This window comes from Carcharhinus amblyrhynchos, chromosome 12 (assembly GCF_965287045.1).
Source record: "Carcharhinus amblyrhynchos chromosome 12, sCarAmb.v2.hapA, whole genome shotgun sequence".
Classification (NCBI taxonomy): domain Eukaryota; kingdom Metazoa; phylum Chordata; class Chondrichthyes; order Carcharhiniformes; family Carcharhinidae; genus Carcharhinus; species Carcharhinus amblyrhynchos.
Window position 1 is genome coordinate 59662863 of NC_137335.1, and position 17277 is coordinate 59680139.

At 45.3% G+C, this 17277-nt stretch overlaps 1 non-coding gene across 1 annotated transcript; it reads left to right on the forward strand.

Moving 5' to 3' along the window:
* The first annotated feature begins 15314 nt into the window (after positions 1–15314).
* On the forward strand, positions 15315–15407 carry trnai-uau (transfer RNA isoleucine (anticodon UAU)). The gene is given in 2 exon segments: positions 15315–15352; positions 15372–15407. It is a non-coding gene; the product is annotated as a tRNA-Ile (tRNA).
* The last annotated feature ends 1870 nt before the right edge of the window (positions 15408–17277 follow it).

A 17277-nucleotide genomic window follows, 5' to 3' on the forward strand; every position in this document is an offset into this window, starting at 1 on the left:
CTGGACTCTGTGTGACCCACTTGGCCGTAATGGCCACAGTCATTGGACCATGATTGACTCTTCAGCATCTCTGCCAGCTTGTGCACCCTTGCACTAGCGATGAAGATCCCAATCCTTCACCTTACAAGCTGCCGGTCACTCCAACTTTGCCGTGTTAAATTCTTTACTACTGAGGAGTATCCTCAAGAACTCACTCCATAGACAGGCATCAGGGAACACAAGTATTTATTGCAAGTCTTACTTGTTCCACACTCCAAATGACAACTGCCCTCTCAGTTCAGTCCCTGGGTAGATCATCCCACAATCCAGGGTCATCTGACGTGTTCTCTGAAAGGGGCTATGCCCCAACATACTGGCACAGTGGTTAGCACAGCTGCCTCACAACGCCAAGGACCCTGGTTCGATTCCTGGTTTGGATCACTGTCTGTATGAAGTTTGTACATTCTCCTGTCATCTGCGTGAGTTTCCTCTGGGTGCTCTGGTTTCCTCCCACAAACCAAAGATGTTAGGTGGATTGGCCATGCTAAATTGCTCCTTAGTGTCAGAGGGACTAGCTTGGGTAAATGCATGGGGTTACGGGGATAGGGTCTGGGTGGGACTGTGGTCAGCGCAGGCTCAGTGGGCCGAACGTCTGTCTTCTGTACTGTGGGATTCTATGAGTCTATGATACATAACAAGCAGGATAAATATCAAAGTTCATGAGAATCTAGTCTGTTGAAATGGCCAGACACATGGGAAATACATTTTAATACGCTAAGAGTGAAATGACGCACTTTGGGAAAACCGACATGGGGAGATTGAGGCAATACAATCTAAATGGCACCATTTTGAAAAGAGGCTACAAGAGATAAAGAAGAGAAAGTTCAGGCACAGTCAAGGTATCTTCCTATGAGGGGCAAACAAATCCTGAGTGTCCTATGTGACAAAAGAGGTAGAGAGGTTGATGAAGCAGAGAAAGAGTGCACATGACAGATGTCAGGTAAATCAGGTACGAGGTATAAAGTTCAGAGGGGAATTGAAGAAGTAAATGAAGGAATAAGAAAAATAAAAGCAGAGGTAGTCTATGAAGTCTCTTGAACATGTTCTGCCATTCAATAAGATCATGGCTGATCTGATGACAGCCTTAATGTTAATTAAATTCTAACCTTAATTCCTGTCTGTCCCTATAACCCTTGAATCTCTTGTCAATCAAAAAAACTGTCTAAGCCTTGGATATATTTAATGAGCTAGCCTCCACTGTTCTCTGTCAAAGAGAATTCCAAAGATGAATGACTTCTTGAGAGAAGAAATTCCTCATCTTCATAAATGGGAAATCCCTTATATTTAAACTGTGGTTCCAGTTCTAGATTTCCCCACGAGAACAAACATTCTCTCAACAACTACCCTGTCTAGCCCTCTCAGAAGCATATATGCTTCATTGAGATTGCCTCTCATTTCTCAAAACTCAGGGCTTGATTTTACCATTGCATTGTCAGGCGCAAAAACTTGGTAACGTTGGGCATAAGGGGAGTAGTGCGATCCGCACCCACCTCCATGCCAGTTCCCTCTTTACCAAGGCCTGAAAATAGCCACGATCAGTACCATGCCCGATGACCATTTAAATGCATTTGCACGCACTTAAATTGACTTAATGGGCTGCACGTCCAACCTTATGCACTTCTCCCTTTACCACCGCGTTCGCCCATCCAGAATCGGTGTGAAAGACATGCTCCATAAAAGTCCAATTCTGGCACTCCAGTTAGTGAGGAGGTAAATACCGAGCATCCGATGGCTCTCTGCTTGGGATTGGTTGTAGGGGGGGGGGGGGGGGAGCGGTCCGCTGCCACTCTGCCTGAGCCTAAGATCAGTGGGGAGGAATGGGGGGGTGGTCCACTGCCACTCTGCCCGAGATCAGTGGGAGGGAATGGGTGGAGCGCCAGCGATTGGTCTGGGTGGTGGGGGGCTTGGCAGAATAAGGGGGTCAGTAATGTTGGGGGGGGTGCGGCAATGTCTGTGGGAGCCAGGCGGAGGCATTATCTGATCAGGGACGGATGTGGCAGGGGGATGGCATTCTATCTTTTTTTGTGTGCATATGCAGGCTTCGGTTGGAGCTGCAGTGTTTCGAGTGATAAGCCCCGCCCACAAGCTTCTACAACGCAGTTTGGAATCGCTGATATTTTTGCAGGCAGAGTGCATATGGGGGTGCCTCAGAACGGATCTGAAACACTCCCAATTTCAAGTTCGTCCAGCACTTATAATCAAAATGGTAAAATAGGGTCCCCAGTGCTGGCCCAGCCTGCTCAACCTTTCCTCATAAGGCAACCTCTTCATCCCAGGAAACAGACTCGAGAACTGTCTCTGATCTGTTTCCAATGCAAGTATATCTTTCCTTAAGTAAGGAGACCAATACTGTACACAGTATTCCAGGTGCAGTCTCATAATTGCCCTGTACATTTGTCGCAAATGTTCCCTACTTTTAAACTTATTAACGAAGAGAAAGAGACTGGCAGTGAATATAAAAGGAAATCCAAGGCTATGATTTTCCCAATAAAATGGGCACATCATAATGGAGAGAAAACCGGAGTGATCCGTGCCAAATGGTCTGGTATAGGCTGGACCGCAATCGTCCCACACTCAGTCATTTTTTGGGAGAGTGGTGAGTTGTGTGCTGGCTCTGGAAGGGGTGGGGCCTAAACACACCAATGGACTCAGCTGCAAAGCCATCGGACATGTTTTGATCTCCAATCTCAAAGCTCACAGGGAGACACCCTCCCTCCCCCACAGACAATGGGTCCCCCCCACCCAATGGATCATACTTCATGACCCCCATCATAGCTTCCCCCTCATGACCCCTGACATGTCCCATCACCCTTCATGACCTGCATTATGGCCCAGCCTTCATCACCACCGGGGTGGCAGGTGGATACTGCCAGAGTGTCAGATGGGCAGTGCCCAGCTATGTCTCCAATCACCCAGGGGTTCAATTGCCTCCAAATCCACCCCCTACCTCCGGGCATATCCATGACACTTGGTCTCCATCTGCGAGTGGAGACTTGAATATTTTATAGCCAATGAGGTATTCATATAGAATCCCTACAGTACAGAAGGAGACCATTCAGCCCATTCAGCCTGTACCAACCACAATTGCACCCTATCCCCAAACCCCACATATTTACCCTACTGATTTCCCCGAAACTAGGGTCAATTTAGAATGGCTAATCAACCTAACCTACACATCTTTGGAATATGGGAGGAAACTGGAGCATCTGGGGGAAACCCACACAGACACAGGGAGAATGTGCAAACTCCACACAGTGACCCAAGCTGGGAATCAAACTCGGGTCCTTGGTGCTGTGAGACAGTGCTAACCACTGCGCTACCGTGTCGCCCCAGTAGTGATTCTCACTGGGCTCACACTTTGCCCAAAGGTCAGTAGATCCTGGGCGCTGGTAGAATCTGGCGTTGAATGGGTTAAGCATATTTAAATACTACTTTAAATACGCTGATCGGTCTTATGCCCTTTCTGGATGTGTTCCGGATTGTGCTGGTATGAAGGGAGTGGGAGGATTGGAAACTTATTTTTTCAGGCCCACACACAATTTTCCAGGATCAGCCCTACTTGTGCCAGGCATAGCGAGATTGGAAAATGGCCCCTAGTATATTTTACATGCATATAATAGTAAAAAGATCGTCAAGGAGTGGGATTGTCTATGGGGGAGGGAGGGTGTCTCCCTGTGAACTTTGAGATTGGAGATCAAAAAGTGGATTTATCCATGGAGTTGGGGGCATAGCTGAGATAACAAGTAAACACTTTGCATCAAATTTTACCAATGAATAAGATGCTGCTCAGATTTGATTTATTATTCACACATATTAATATACAGTGAAAAGTGTTGTTTCTTGCATATTATACAAAGCATTCCATTCATAGACTATATAGGGGAGAAGGAAAGGAGAAGGTGCAGAACATAGTGTTACAGTCACAGATAGGGTGTAGAGAAAGATCAACTTAATGTATAGCAGATCCATTCAAAAGTCTGATAGCAGCAAAGAAGAAGGTGTTCTTGAGTCAGGTCATGGTGAAAGAGCAGTTTTTTTCATAGAATCCCTACAGTACAGAAGGAGGCCATTCAGTCCATCGAGACTGCACTGACAATCTCACCCAAGCCTTATACCCATAACCCCATGTATTTGCCCTGCTAATTCCCGACACTAAGGGGCAATTTAGCATAGCCAATCAATCTAAGCTACACATCTTTGGAGTGTGGGCGGAAACTGGAGCACCCGGAGGAAACCCACACAGACACAGGGAGAACATGTTAACTTCATACAGTCACCCAAGCTGGGAGCTGAACCCAGGTCCCTGATGCTGTGAGGCAGCAGTGCTAACATTGTGCCAGCCTTTGATTGGTTTAAACTTGAAAAGGAGTATTGGACAGGCTGACTATATTTAAATTTGGTATGACACCAGGACTAGTTGAATCCAAAGAGTCTGAGGGTGAAAATTGCTGAGATACTGGCTGCCATTTTCCAAGCCTCTTTTGACGAGATGGTTCCAGCAGATCGGAGAACTGCAAATGTTAAGTATAACATTTTACAATACCTGGAAAAAGTTTGAGAAGTGATGTTATACTCTTGTTCAAAAAGAATGTAAAGATAACCCAGCGGCTACAGGTCGTCTGTTGGTTGTGGTAAAGCATTTTAGAAGTGATAATTCAGGACAAAATTAAGTCATTTGGGCAAAGGTGGATTACTTAAGGAAAGCTGGCATTGATTTGCTAAGGGTAAATTGTGTTTAGTTAATCTACTTGAACTTTTTGATGAGGCAACAGAAATGGTTGATGATGGTAATGCTGTTGATGTGGTGCACATAGATTTCCAAAACATATCTGTTAAAGTACCACACATCAGACTTGTGAACAAAGTTAGAGCTCATGAAATAAAAGGAACAGTAGCAACATGGATATGAGATTGACTGAATGACAGGAAGCAGAGAGCAGTGGCAAATAGTTGTTTCTTGGTCTGGAAGAAAGCTTGCAGTGGAGTTCTCTAGGGGTCGATGTTAGAACCCCCTACTCTCCCTGATACATATTTGTATTTATATATTAAAACTTGGGTGCACAATTTCAAAATTTGTGGATGACGCAAAACTTGGAAATATTGGGAACACGTAAGGAGGAGAGTGTAAAATTTCCAGGGGACGTAGAAAGTTGGGGGAATAGGCAGACAAAGGGCAGATGGAATTTGATGCAGAAAAGTGTGAAATGGTTCACTTCGGTAGGTAGAACGCAGAGAGTCAATATAAAATAAAGAGTGCAATTCTAAAGGAGGAGCAGAGGAACCTGGGGGGTATGTGCTCTTTTTGAAAACCAGTAAGTCCATAAAAATAAACTAAAAAAGAGATGACAACTCCTAACTGGGTACTATAACAAAAATAAAACTTAAAAAAAGAAACTTAGTTAAATTAATTAAAATGGTGTTCCTGGGCTGACAATGCATCCTCATGTGCCACTGTTCCTGGCCTCAAGTGTACCAGTAGACACCATGTTCTCCTTCTCCAAGGCCACCCAGTTGCAAGCATAGCTGTGGAAGAGGGGCAGAAAGTCAGGTTGGATGAGACCTGGAGGTAAATGTGAAAAAAAAATTAAGGTGGCTGGATTGGTAGAGAGAGCAGTTAATAAAGTGTACAGGATCTAGGCCTTTATTAATAGCAGTTTAGAATACAAACATAAGGAAGTTATGATGAACCTATACAAAACATTAGTTCAACCCCAACTGAAATACTACATCTAGTTTTTAGCCCTACATTTTAGAATGAAGTTTTAGAAGCATAGCATGAGAGTAAAAGATAGAATTAGAAGGTATGCTGGGCACAGCTTGAAGAAGTTGCCTCACTCCGGCGCCATCTTGAGTTTTACATTTTAGGAAGGATGTGAAGGCATTAGAGAGGTCGCAGAAAAGATTCAAGCGAATGGATCCATGGATGAGGAACTTCAGTCACAAAGACAGACTGAAGACACTGGGACCGTTCTCCTCAGAAAAGGTTGAGCGGAGATTTGACTGAGATATTCACAATCATGGGTGGATCATGAATAGAACTCTCACTCACCTGACGAAGGGACAGTAAGCGCTCCAAAAGCTAGTGGCTTTTGCTACCAAATAAACCTGTTGGGACTTTAACCTGGTGTTGTGGACTTCTTACTGTGTTTACCCCAGTCCAACACTGGCATTTCCACATCAAGTGTTAAAGTAACCAGAGATCATAGATTTAGAATAACTGTCAGAAGAAATGGAGAGGAAATGAAAAGAACATTTCACAGTGGGTTGTTAAGATTTGAAAAAAAGATTTGAAAGAGTCATACTAGGAGATTTCACAGGAACTTTCTAAAGGCGATTGGACATGTACTTGATATGCAGTGTTACGGGGGAACAAAAGTCTGGGGTATGAGCCTAAATTAGACAGCTCAATCAAAGAGTCTGCACAGACACAATGGATCAAATGGCCTCCTTCTGTGGTGCAAATCTTTCTAAGTTGATGTTTTATCTTGACATGCCAGGCCCCACTACCAACAAGAACTGCCAGCATTTCATGTGTGGCATCTGATGCTCCCATCTGTAATGACTTCAACAAGGCCCATGAAGATGGCCTTTTGGGAGTATGAGCTCCTTAATTATGACTATTATTGCCTGCCCAATCAGTGAGCCTCACCTGTACATAAATATAAGAGTGTCAAATCTATTTTGTACCTGAAACACACGTAGGAGTGGAATTGTGTTTTTCTAAAACGTTTTAACCATGGTGAGCTGGATGCATACAGTGAATATTAAATGTATCTCAGTTGCACTACAGCACCTCAGGAGTGCAACTTGTTCTATGTAGACGATCAGTAAAATAACTTTGGAACATTTGTAAGACTATTGTAAAATGTATGGAATCATCTAAACTGGAAGGGCATAAATATTCCGGCTGGGAGATTTGCTAGTGTCACACGGGAGGACTTAAACTAGTTTGGGGTGGGAATCAAAGCAAAGGTGAATTAACTGAAGGGGAACCAGACAGTAGGGCCAGAAAGACTTAGAGGAAGAGCAGGCAGGGTGTGGTTGCTAATCAAAGAGGGTCTGGTGGACTGAAGTGCATTTGTTTCAATGCGAGAAGTGTAACAGGTAAGACACATGAACTGTTTGGATTAGTGACTGGAACTATGTCATTGTTGCTATTATAGAGACTTGGTTAAGGGAAGGACAGGATAGACAGCTCAATATCCCAGGATACAGATGTTTCAGCGGGATAGAGGGGGATATGAAAAGGATGGGGGAGTTGCACTACTGGTTAAGGAGAATATCACAGCTGTACTGCAGGAGGACACCTCGCACGGCTCATACAGTGAGGAAATATGGGTAGAGCTCAGGAATAGGAAGGGCGTAACCACAATTTACTATTGGGTGTTTACTACTGGGTGTTTACTATTGGCTGCCCAACTGCCAGCAGGAGATGGAGGAACAGATATGCAGGCAGATTTTGGCAAAGTATAAAAGTTACAGGGTTGTTGTGATGGGAGATTTTAACTTCCCCTATATTGACTGGGACTCACTTAGTGCTAGGGGCGTGGATGGGGCCGAGTTTGTAAGGAGCATCCAGGAAGGCTTCTTGAAACTGTACGTAGATAGTCCAATTAGGGAAGGGGCCATACTGGACCGGATACTGGGGAATGACCCCAGCCAGGTGGTCAATGTTTCAGTAGGAGAGCAGTTCGGGAAACAGTGACCACAATTTTGTCAGCTTTAAGGTACTGATGGATATAGAAAAGTGCAGTCCTCAAGTTAATTACAACAATATTAGGCAGGAACTGAAGAATGAAGATTGGTGGCAGATGTTTGAGGGCAAATCAACATCTGGCATGTGGGAGGCTTTCAAGTGTAAGTTGATAGGGATTTAGGACCGGCACATTCCTGTAAGGATGAAGGATAAGTGTAGCAAGTTTTGGGCACCTTGGGTAATGAGAGATATTGTGAGCCTAGTCAAATAAAAAAAGGAAGTACTTCTCAAAGCTAGGAGGCTGGGAACACATGAAGCAAGTGTGGAATACAAGGAAAGTAGAAAGAAACTTAAACAAGGAGTACGGAGGGCTAAAAAGGGTCAAATAAATTATTGGCCAGCAGGATTAAATCCCAAGGCTTTTTATACATATATAAAGAGCAAGAGGGTAACCAAGGAGAGGATTGGCCCGCTCAAGGACAGGGGAGGGAATCTATGTGTAGAGCCAGAGGAAATGGGCAAGATATTAAATGAATACTTTGAGTCAGTATTCACCAAAAAGGACTTGGTGGATGATGAGCAAGGATGTGTGGTTTGAGTCATGTTGAGATCAAAAAGAAATTATTGGGGTTCTTGAGAAACACTGAGGTAGACAAATCCGCAGGGCTTGATGGGATATAGTCCAGAATATTGAGAGAGGCAAGGGAGAAAATTGCTGGGGCCTAGAGTGAAATCTTTGTATCCTCACTGGCTACAGGAGAGGTCTCAAAGGATTGGAGAATAGTCAATGTTGTTCCTTTGTTTAAGAGTAGCAAGAATAATCCAGGTAATTACAGGTCAGTGAGCCTTACATCAGTGGTAGGGAAATTATTGGAGTGGATTCTTCAAGACAGGATTTATTCTCACTTGGAAATAAGTGGACATATTAGCACGAGGCAACATGGTTTCGTGAAGGAAAGGTCGTGTCTCACTAACTTGAGGCGTTTTTTGAGGAAGTGACAAAGATGATTGATGAGGGTAGGGGAGTGGATGTTGTCTACATGGATTTCAGTAAGGCCTTTGACAAGATCCCTCATAGCAGATTGGTGCAGAAGATGAAGTTGCATGGGATCAGAGGTGAACTGGCAAGGTGGATACAGAACTGGCTCGGTCATAGAAGACAGAGGGTAGCAGTGGAAGAACATAAGAACATAAGAACATAAGAAATAGGAGCAGGAGTAGGCCATCTAGCCCTTCGAGCCTGCCCCGCCATTCAATAAGATCATGGCTGATCTGTCGTGGCTCAGTTCCACTTTCCCGCCCTCTCCCCATAACCCTTAATCCCTTCTCTTATCAAAAACCCATCAACCCGCTTCTTAAAAATATTTAGCGAGGCAGCCTCCACCACTTCAACGGGCAGAGAATTCCAGAGATTCACCACCCTTTGAGTGAAGAAGTTCCTCCTCAACTCCGTTCTAAACCGCCTCCCCTTTATCTTGAGGCTGTGCCCCCTAGTCCTACTGTCTTTTTTGAGCGGGAAGAGTCTCTCCACCTCTATCCTATCCATCCCATTCATCATCTTATACGTCTCAATGAGATCTCCCCTCATTCTTCTAAACTCTAACGAGTACAAGCCCAGTTTATTCAGCCTCTCCTCATAGCTCAATCCCCTCAACTCCGGTATCAGCCTAGTAAACCTCCTCTGCACTCCCTCCAGGGCCAAAATATCCTTGCGCAGGTGCGGCGCCCAAAACTGCACACAGTACTCCAGCTGCGGCCTCACCAATGCCCTATACAGCTGCAGCAAGACCTCCCTACTTTTATATTCAATCCCCCTCGCTATGAAGGCCAGCATCCCATTCGCCTTCCTGACCACCTGCTGCACCTGCAAGCTGGGTTTTTGCGATTCATGCACAAGGACCCCGAGGTCCCTCTGCACCGTTGCCTGCTGCAGTTTTTCGCCACGTAAGTAATAGTCCTTCCTACCATTCTTCCTACCAAAGTGTACCACCTCACACTTGCCAACATTAAATTCCATTTGCCATTTCCTGGCCCATTCGCCCAGCCTATCTAGATCCTTCTGCAGACTCTCCACACCCTCCGCACAATTTGCCGTTCCCCCAATCTTGGTGTCATCAGCAAATTTCGACACCCTGCACTCGGTTCCCTCCTCCAGATCATCTATATAAATGGTAAATAGCTGAGGCCCCAGCACCGACCCCTGGGGCACCCCACTAGTCACCATCCGCCAATCCGAATAGCACCCATTGACCCCCACTCTCTGCCTCCTATTTGACAACCAATCCTCTATCCACGCTAACACCCTACCCCCAACTCCATGTCCCCTGACCTTCTGCAATAACGCATCTGAATGGAGGGCTGTGACAAGTGGCATTCTTTAGGGTCAGTGCTGGGACATTTGATGTTTGTAATATATATAAATGATTTGGAGGAAAACATAACTTGTTTGATTAGTAAGTGTGCGGACAACACAAAGGTTGGTGGATTTGCAGTTGGTGATGAGGACCATCAGATGATACAGCAGGATACTGATCCAGTTGGAGACTTGGGCGGAGAGATGGCAGATGAGTTTAATACAGACAAATGTGAGGTAATGCATTTTGGTCTAATACAGAGAGAAAATACACAGTAAATGGCAGAACCCTCAAGAATATTGATAGACAGAGGGATCTGAGTGTACAGATACACAAGTCACTGGAAGTGGCAATGCAGGTGGAAAAGGTAGTCAAGAAGGCATACAGCCTGCTTGCCTTCATCAGTCAGAGTGTTGTTTCAAAATTAGCAAGTCATGTTGCAGCTTTATAGTGCTATTGTGCCCCTAGCACTTAGTTAGGCCACACTTGGAATGTAGTGTTCAATTCTAGTCGCCTCACCACCAAAAGAACGTGGAAGCTTTAGAGAGGCTACAGGACAGATTTACCAGAATGTTGTCTGGAATGGCGGGCATTAGCTACGAGAGCTTGAAGAAACTTGGTTTGTTCTCACTGGAACGACGGAGGTTGAGGGGCGACCTTTTAGAAGTCAATAAGATTATGAGGGGCATGGACAGAATGGATAATCAGAAGCTTTTTCCCAGGGTGGAGAAGTCAATTACTAGGGGCATAGGTTTAAGGTGTGAGGGGCAAGGTTTAAAAGAGATGTTGAGACACATTTTTTACACAGAGGGTGGCGGGTGCCTGGAACTTGCTGCCAGGGGAGGTCGTGTAAGCAGATACGATAGTAACTTTTCACTAAAAAGGACTTGGTGGATGATGAGCAAGGATGTGTAGATAGTTTGAGTCATGTTGAGATCAAAAAGACAAATACATGAATAGGATGGGAATAGAGGGATATGGTCATCAGAAGGGTAGGGGGCTTAGTTCAGCAGGGTTGCATGATCGGTGCAGGCTTGGAGGGTCGAAGGATCTGTTCCTGTGCTGTAATTTTCTTGTTTTGTCTCAAGAGTGTTACTTGATGTAAGGAAAGAACCTGGACATTATTGCGTTTTGTGTGATTTGGTATTGGGGCATGACATGCCTCAAGAAACATCAACGTAGAAAGATTTGCAGCACAGAAGGAGGCCATTTAGTCTCTCATGCCTCTGCAGGCACTTTGAATGATTTAGGCTCACATCCTAGCCTTTTGTTCCCCCATAATACTGCGCGTTTACCCTCGACAAATACATGTCCAATTTCCTGTGAACTCTCTGAGCCTGGAAAATGTTTTTCAAATTTGGCTACGTTGGAATGTTGGTAATGTTCTTGCAAATATTTCATGAATAAAGTTTTGGAAAAAGGTTTGTAATGTTCTTGACAATATTTTATGAATTTATTTTTGGAAAAAAAGTTTGTAAACAAAGGGGATCTGATGAAGGGACATTAGCCCCTGAGGAGTTATTTCACCACCCAGCCAGACTCCAACTCAGAAAGTAAACTTGAGGAGACAGTGTCCATGGCCCAGTCTGTAGACCTTAGTCTCTTTGCCCACAGCCAGATCTGTCTGACCCTCCATTACACACAGTAATTACAACAGGTTTATGTGTAGCAGATGCCACTAGCTTTCAAGTGGGTGGGAGTTCTGATCACACACAGGGCATACAAAGACACAAACTCAATTTACATGAATAATGATTAGAATGTGAGTCTTTACAGCTAATCAAGTCTTAAAGGTACAGATAACGTGAATGGAGAGAGCATTAAGCACAGGTTAAAAAAGATGTGTATTGTTTCCAGACAGGAAAGTTAGTGAGATTTTCAAAGTCCAGGCAAGTTGTGGGGCTTACAGATAGTGTGACATGAACCCAAGATCCCGGTTGAGGCCATCCTCATGTGTGCGGAACTTGGCTAACAGTCTCTGCTTAGCGACTCTGCGCTGACGTGTGTCATGAAGGTCGCTTTGGAGAACACTTACCCGAAGATCAGAGACCTAACACCCGTGACCGCTAAAGTGTTCCCCAACAGGAAGAGAACAGTCTTGCCTGGTGATTGTCGAGCGGTATTCATTCACTGTTGTCATGGTGTCTGCATGGTCTCCCCAATGTACCATGCCTCGGGACATCCTTTCCTGCAGTGTATCAGGTAGACAACATTGGGCGAGTTGCAAGATTATGTACCATGTACCTGGTGGATGGTGTTCTGACGTGAGATGATGGCATCTATGTTGATGATCTGACACATTTTGCAGGGGTTGCTGTGGCAGGGTTGTGTGATGCCATGGTCACTGTTCTCCTGAAGGCTGGGTAGTTTAGGTTAAGTTAGGACCGCACATTCAACCAATGCTATACACAAGATACATCAATGACATTTTCCTCCTTTAGACTCATGGTGAACAATCACTGAAATGACTATATGATGAAATCAACAAGTTCCATCCCACCATCCGACTCACCATGGACTACTCTCCAGAATCAGTTACATTCTTGGACACAAGCATCTCCATTAAGGACAGTCATCTCACTGCCTCACTGTACCGCAAGCCCACGGACAACCTCACGATGCTTCAATTCTCCAGCTTCCGCCCTAAACACGTTAAGAAGCCATCTCCTACGGACAAGCCTTCTGTATACACAGGATCTGCTCAAATGAGGAGGATCGCAACAGACACCTCCAGATGCTGAAAGATGCCCTCATAAGAACAGGAAATGACACTCGACTCATCGATCGATAGTTCTGACACGTCACAGCCAAAAACCGCATCGACCTCAGAAGACAAACACGGGACATGGTGGACAGAGTAACCTTTGTCATCCAGTACTTCCATGGAGCAGAGAGACTACAACATCTTCTCCAGAGCCTTCAACATGTCACTGATGAAGACAAACATCTTGCCAAGGCCATCCCCACACCCCCACTTCTTGCCTTCAAACAACACAATCTCAATCAGACCATTGTCTGTAGCAAACTATCCAGCCTTCAGGAGAACAGTAACCATGGCACCCCTGCCACAACAACCTCTGCAAGACGTGCTGGATCATCGACACGGATGCCATCGTCTCACATGAGAACACCATCCACCAGGTACACTGTACATACTCTTGCAACTCGGCCAACGTTGTCTACCTGATACGCTGCAGGAAAAGATGTCCCGAGGCATAGTACATTGGGGAGACCATGCCAATGCTATGACAACGGGTGAATGACCACCGCTGGACAATCACCAGGTAAGACTGGTGAGAGTCTACAGAAGGATCTAGATAGGCTGGGCGAATGGGCCAGGAAATGGCAAATGGAATTTAATGTTGGCAAGTGCGAGGTGGTCCACTTTGGTAGGATTAATGGTAGGAAGGATTATTACTTACGTGGAGAAAAACTGCAGCAGGCAACGGTGCAGAGGGACCTGGGGGTCCTTGTGCACGAGTTGCAAAAACCCAGCTTGCAGGTGCAGCAGGTGGTCAGGAAGGCGAATGGGATGCTGGCCTTCATCGCGAGGGGGATTGAATATAAAAGTAGGGAGGTCTTGCTGCGGCTGTGTAGGGCATTGGTGAGGCCGCAGCTGGAGTACTGTGTGCAGTTTTGGGCGCTGTACTTACGCAAGGATATTTTGGCCTTGGAGGGAGTGCAGGGGAGGTTTACTAGGCTGATGCAGGAGTTGAGGGGGTTGAGCTATGAGGAGAGGCTGAATAAATTAGGCTTGTACTCATTAGAGTTTAGAAGAATGAGGGGAGATCTCATTGAGACGTATAAGATGATGAATGGGATGGATAGGATAGAGGTGGAGAGACTCTTCCCGCTCAGAAAGGATAGTAGGACTAGGGGGCACAGCCTCAAGATAAAGGGGGGACGGTTTAGAACGGAGTTGAGGAGGAACTTCTTCACTCAAAGGGTGGTGAATCTCTGGAATTCTCTGCCCGTTGAAGTGGTGGAGGCTACCTCGCTAAATATTTTTAAGACGCGGGTTGATGGGTTTTTGATAAGAGAGGGGATTAAGGGTTATGGGGAGAGGGCAGGAATGTGGAACTGAGCCACAACAGATCAGCCGTGATCTTATTGAATGGCGGGGCAGGCTCGAAGGGCTAGTTGGCCTACTCCTGCTCCTATTTCTTATGTTCTTATGTTCTTAAGACTGTTCTCTTCCTGTCAGGGAACACTTCAGTGGTCACAGGCATTTGGCCTCTGATTTTCAGGTAAGCACTCTCCAAGACAGCCTTCACAACATACAACAGCGCAGAGTCACTAAGCAGAGACTGATAGCCAAGTTCCGCACACATGAGGACAGTCTCAACCGGGATCTTGGGTTCATGTTACATTGTGTGTGTAACCCCCCCACAACTTGCCTGGACTTGCAAAATTTCACTAACTTTCTTGTCTGGAAACAATACATATCTTTTTAACCGGTGCTTAGTGTTCTCTCCACTCACATTGCGTGTATCTTTAAGACTTGATTAGCCGTAATAACACACATTCCATTCATTATTCATGTAAATTGAGCTTGTGTTTTTGTATGCGCTGTTTGTGATCAGATCTCCCACCCACTTGAGGAAAGTACAGCCAGTTCCAAAAGTTAGTGGCGTTTGCTACAAATAAACCTGTTGGACTTTAACCTGGTGGTGTGAGACTTGTTACTATGTTTACCCCAATCCAACTCCATTGACACAGTCAGCCTCCCTCAGTCTCCACACAAGAGAAACGTGTCTCTCCACCACCACCTCCTCCCTCAGGGTCACAGGGACGCACACCCTCCCTCTCCCCGTCGAGGCGCCTTCGTGGCCTCTGGATTCCCTTTAGAAAAAAGTGTGAAAGAATAAACAATATGAACAAATGGCTGAAACCTCCGGCAGAGGCCCTCACTCACCCCCATCACCGCTTCCCCCCCTTACCCCGACAGCTCGGGGGCCCAGCCTGGGAGTGTAGGCCCCGGTCTCCGGCAAGAGGAGGCGGCGGCGGATGCTCGGCAGAAGCCAGCAGCGCAGGGGGCCGGGCTGGCTGCCGGTGTTGGGGCGGGGTGTGGTTTGCGGGTCCGGGTTGGGATGAACGGACAGCGGGGCGGCGGCGGTAGCGGAAGGCAGTCCGGAGAAGTGGGGGGAGAGAGAGAGAGTCCAGGCTGTGGCCGCCTCCCTCCGGGCCGAGGGTAGATGGGACATTTCTCGGGCGTTGATGTCAGAGCTCCAGTGGCGCAATCGGTTAGCGCGCGGTACTTATATGACAGTACATAGTGAGCAATGCCGAGGTTGTGAGTTCGAGCCTCACCTGGAGCACATGTTTTATGGGCAACCAAAAGAGGGGGAGAACAAAACCCCCCCCCAAAAATCTTCATTAAATTTACCCCCCCTTACCACCACCACCCGAAAAAAATTCAACCGTTTTTGTGGCAAAATTATTTTTAAAATATCCAAATTAAGAAACAGCTGCAACCTTAAAAAAAACTCAGCATTTTTTTAAACCCAGAATTACAGGATATTATTAATTTTTAATATTTCAATACTGCATGTTTTTGTAACAAAAAAACGAGCTTGCAAACAATGTATTCTCAGAATACAGAATGCTTCTGTGTCTTCCTAGCAGGTAAAAGATAGTTCAGATTTTAGCATATCTAAAAGTGTGGCAGAAAGGCTTCAGGACCAAATCTCTTGTTCAATGCAAATGGTGTTAAAACATATTTTGTATTTGTTTTATATTAAGTCCTGATCTTTAATTGCTAATTAGATTTCAACTTTTTTTCTGTCCCTTTATCAGGTTGTTAGAAAACAATGTAACATCGTTCATCAGCAGTGTTTAGAATTATTGGGCAACTCAGATCTCTTTAACTAGTGGACCTGATTTGGAATCCAGCTAAAGTTGGAAGTTTAGAAGCCTCACCCCCAACTCTTCTCCACCTATTTAAATGAGTTGGGATTGCTTGAACCGATTTGCCAGTCGGGGTGGGTCAACACTACCAAAATTTGTAGCATTGCTTTATTGTTGAATTACAGAGTGTCGGACTAATATAAAAATTGGGCACAGTTATGAAGTAGAGAGGGATAAGGGATAGTGGTGGTGGTCTGCTCAGGGGTGAAACCATGATCAGGCAGGGGACAAGGCTAGCTCATTGCACCGGGGATATGCTGATGCCTGCGGTCATGGTTTACCTAACCTGGAGTACAGTAAAGGATCAGGATAGTCAATGAGGTTAAACCAAAGCTTTACCTATGCAATTTTTCAAAGCCATCTTGGTCTTTTGGCTAAGATGAAGCTTTAGCTCAAGCCCGGGAGGGGGTGCAATGCCTCATCCTGTTAGCTTGGATCTTGTTTAATGGAGCCCAAGATGGGATGCAATGTCTTGCAGATTGGATCTTGTTTGTCCCGTGATTGGACTTAATTTAAATTGACTTTTTTGATTAGAATTAAAGTACCAAAAGGTACCAATTAAAAATAGGTGGGAGAGGCTGGATCATTAGAAGCATTTAGAGTGCAGGTGGATAAACATTTGATAGATCGAAGAATAGAGGCCTATGGGGAAATGGCATAGAAAAGGAGTTGAGGTCAGCATACGTCAGCCACGATTGTATTAAATGGTGGGACAGGCTTGAATGGCCTGGAGGCCTGCTCCTACTTTTATTTCTTGTGTTCTTATGTCCTTGTGCATTGGAAATCAAAGATTGGCAGACAAAACTAAAAAGGAACAAGCGGCTGCCTTTAAAGAGGAGAAGGTTTGGGTCCAATTCAGATGCATGCTCGGAAGAGGGAAAGGTTAGGGCAAACAAAGCCAGAGCTCCCGAATATTATTGCACTTTCTGAAATGGCCATTTTGAAATATTTGTCATGTTCTTTCAGATTTTTTTTGAATAAAGTATATTCTTTTAAAAAAGAAGCCAGAACCCTCTGGATGACAAAAGAGAGAGGTTCAAATTTTCCATTCCCTGGGATGAAGGGTCTATTAAATTGGGTGTTGTGGCATTGCCGCCATGTCCGCTGCCAACTCATCCAAAGCTATTTTGTTTGATCAAAGTGATTTTACCAATTACTGGCCTCCCCCTACCATCGTTAGCATTTTACCCATGGCAGGGGAGGCTGGCACCACATGTCCAATCTGATGAACTAGTGGCTGGGTAAGGGGGGAGGGGCAGGAGAGTTGCCTCCTTTTTGGGC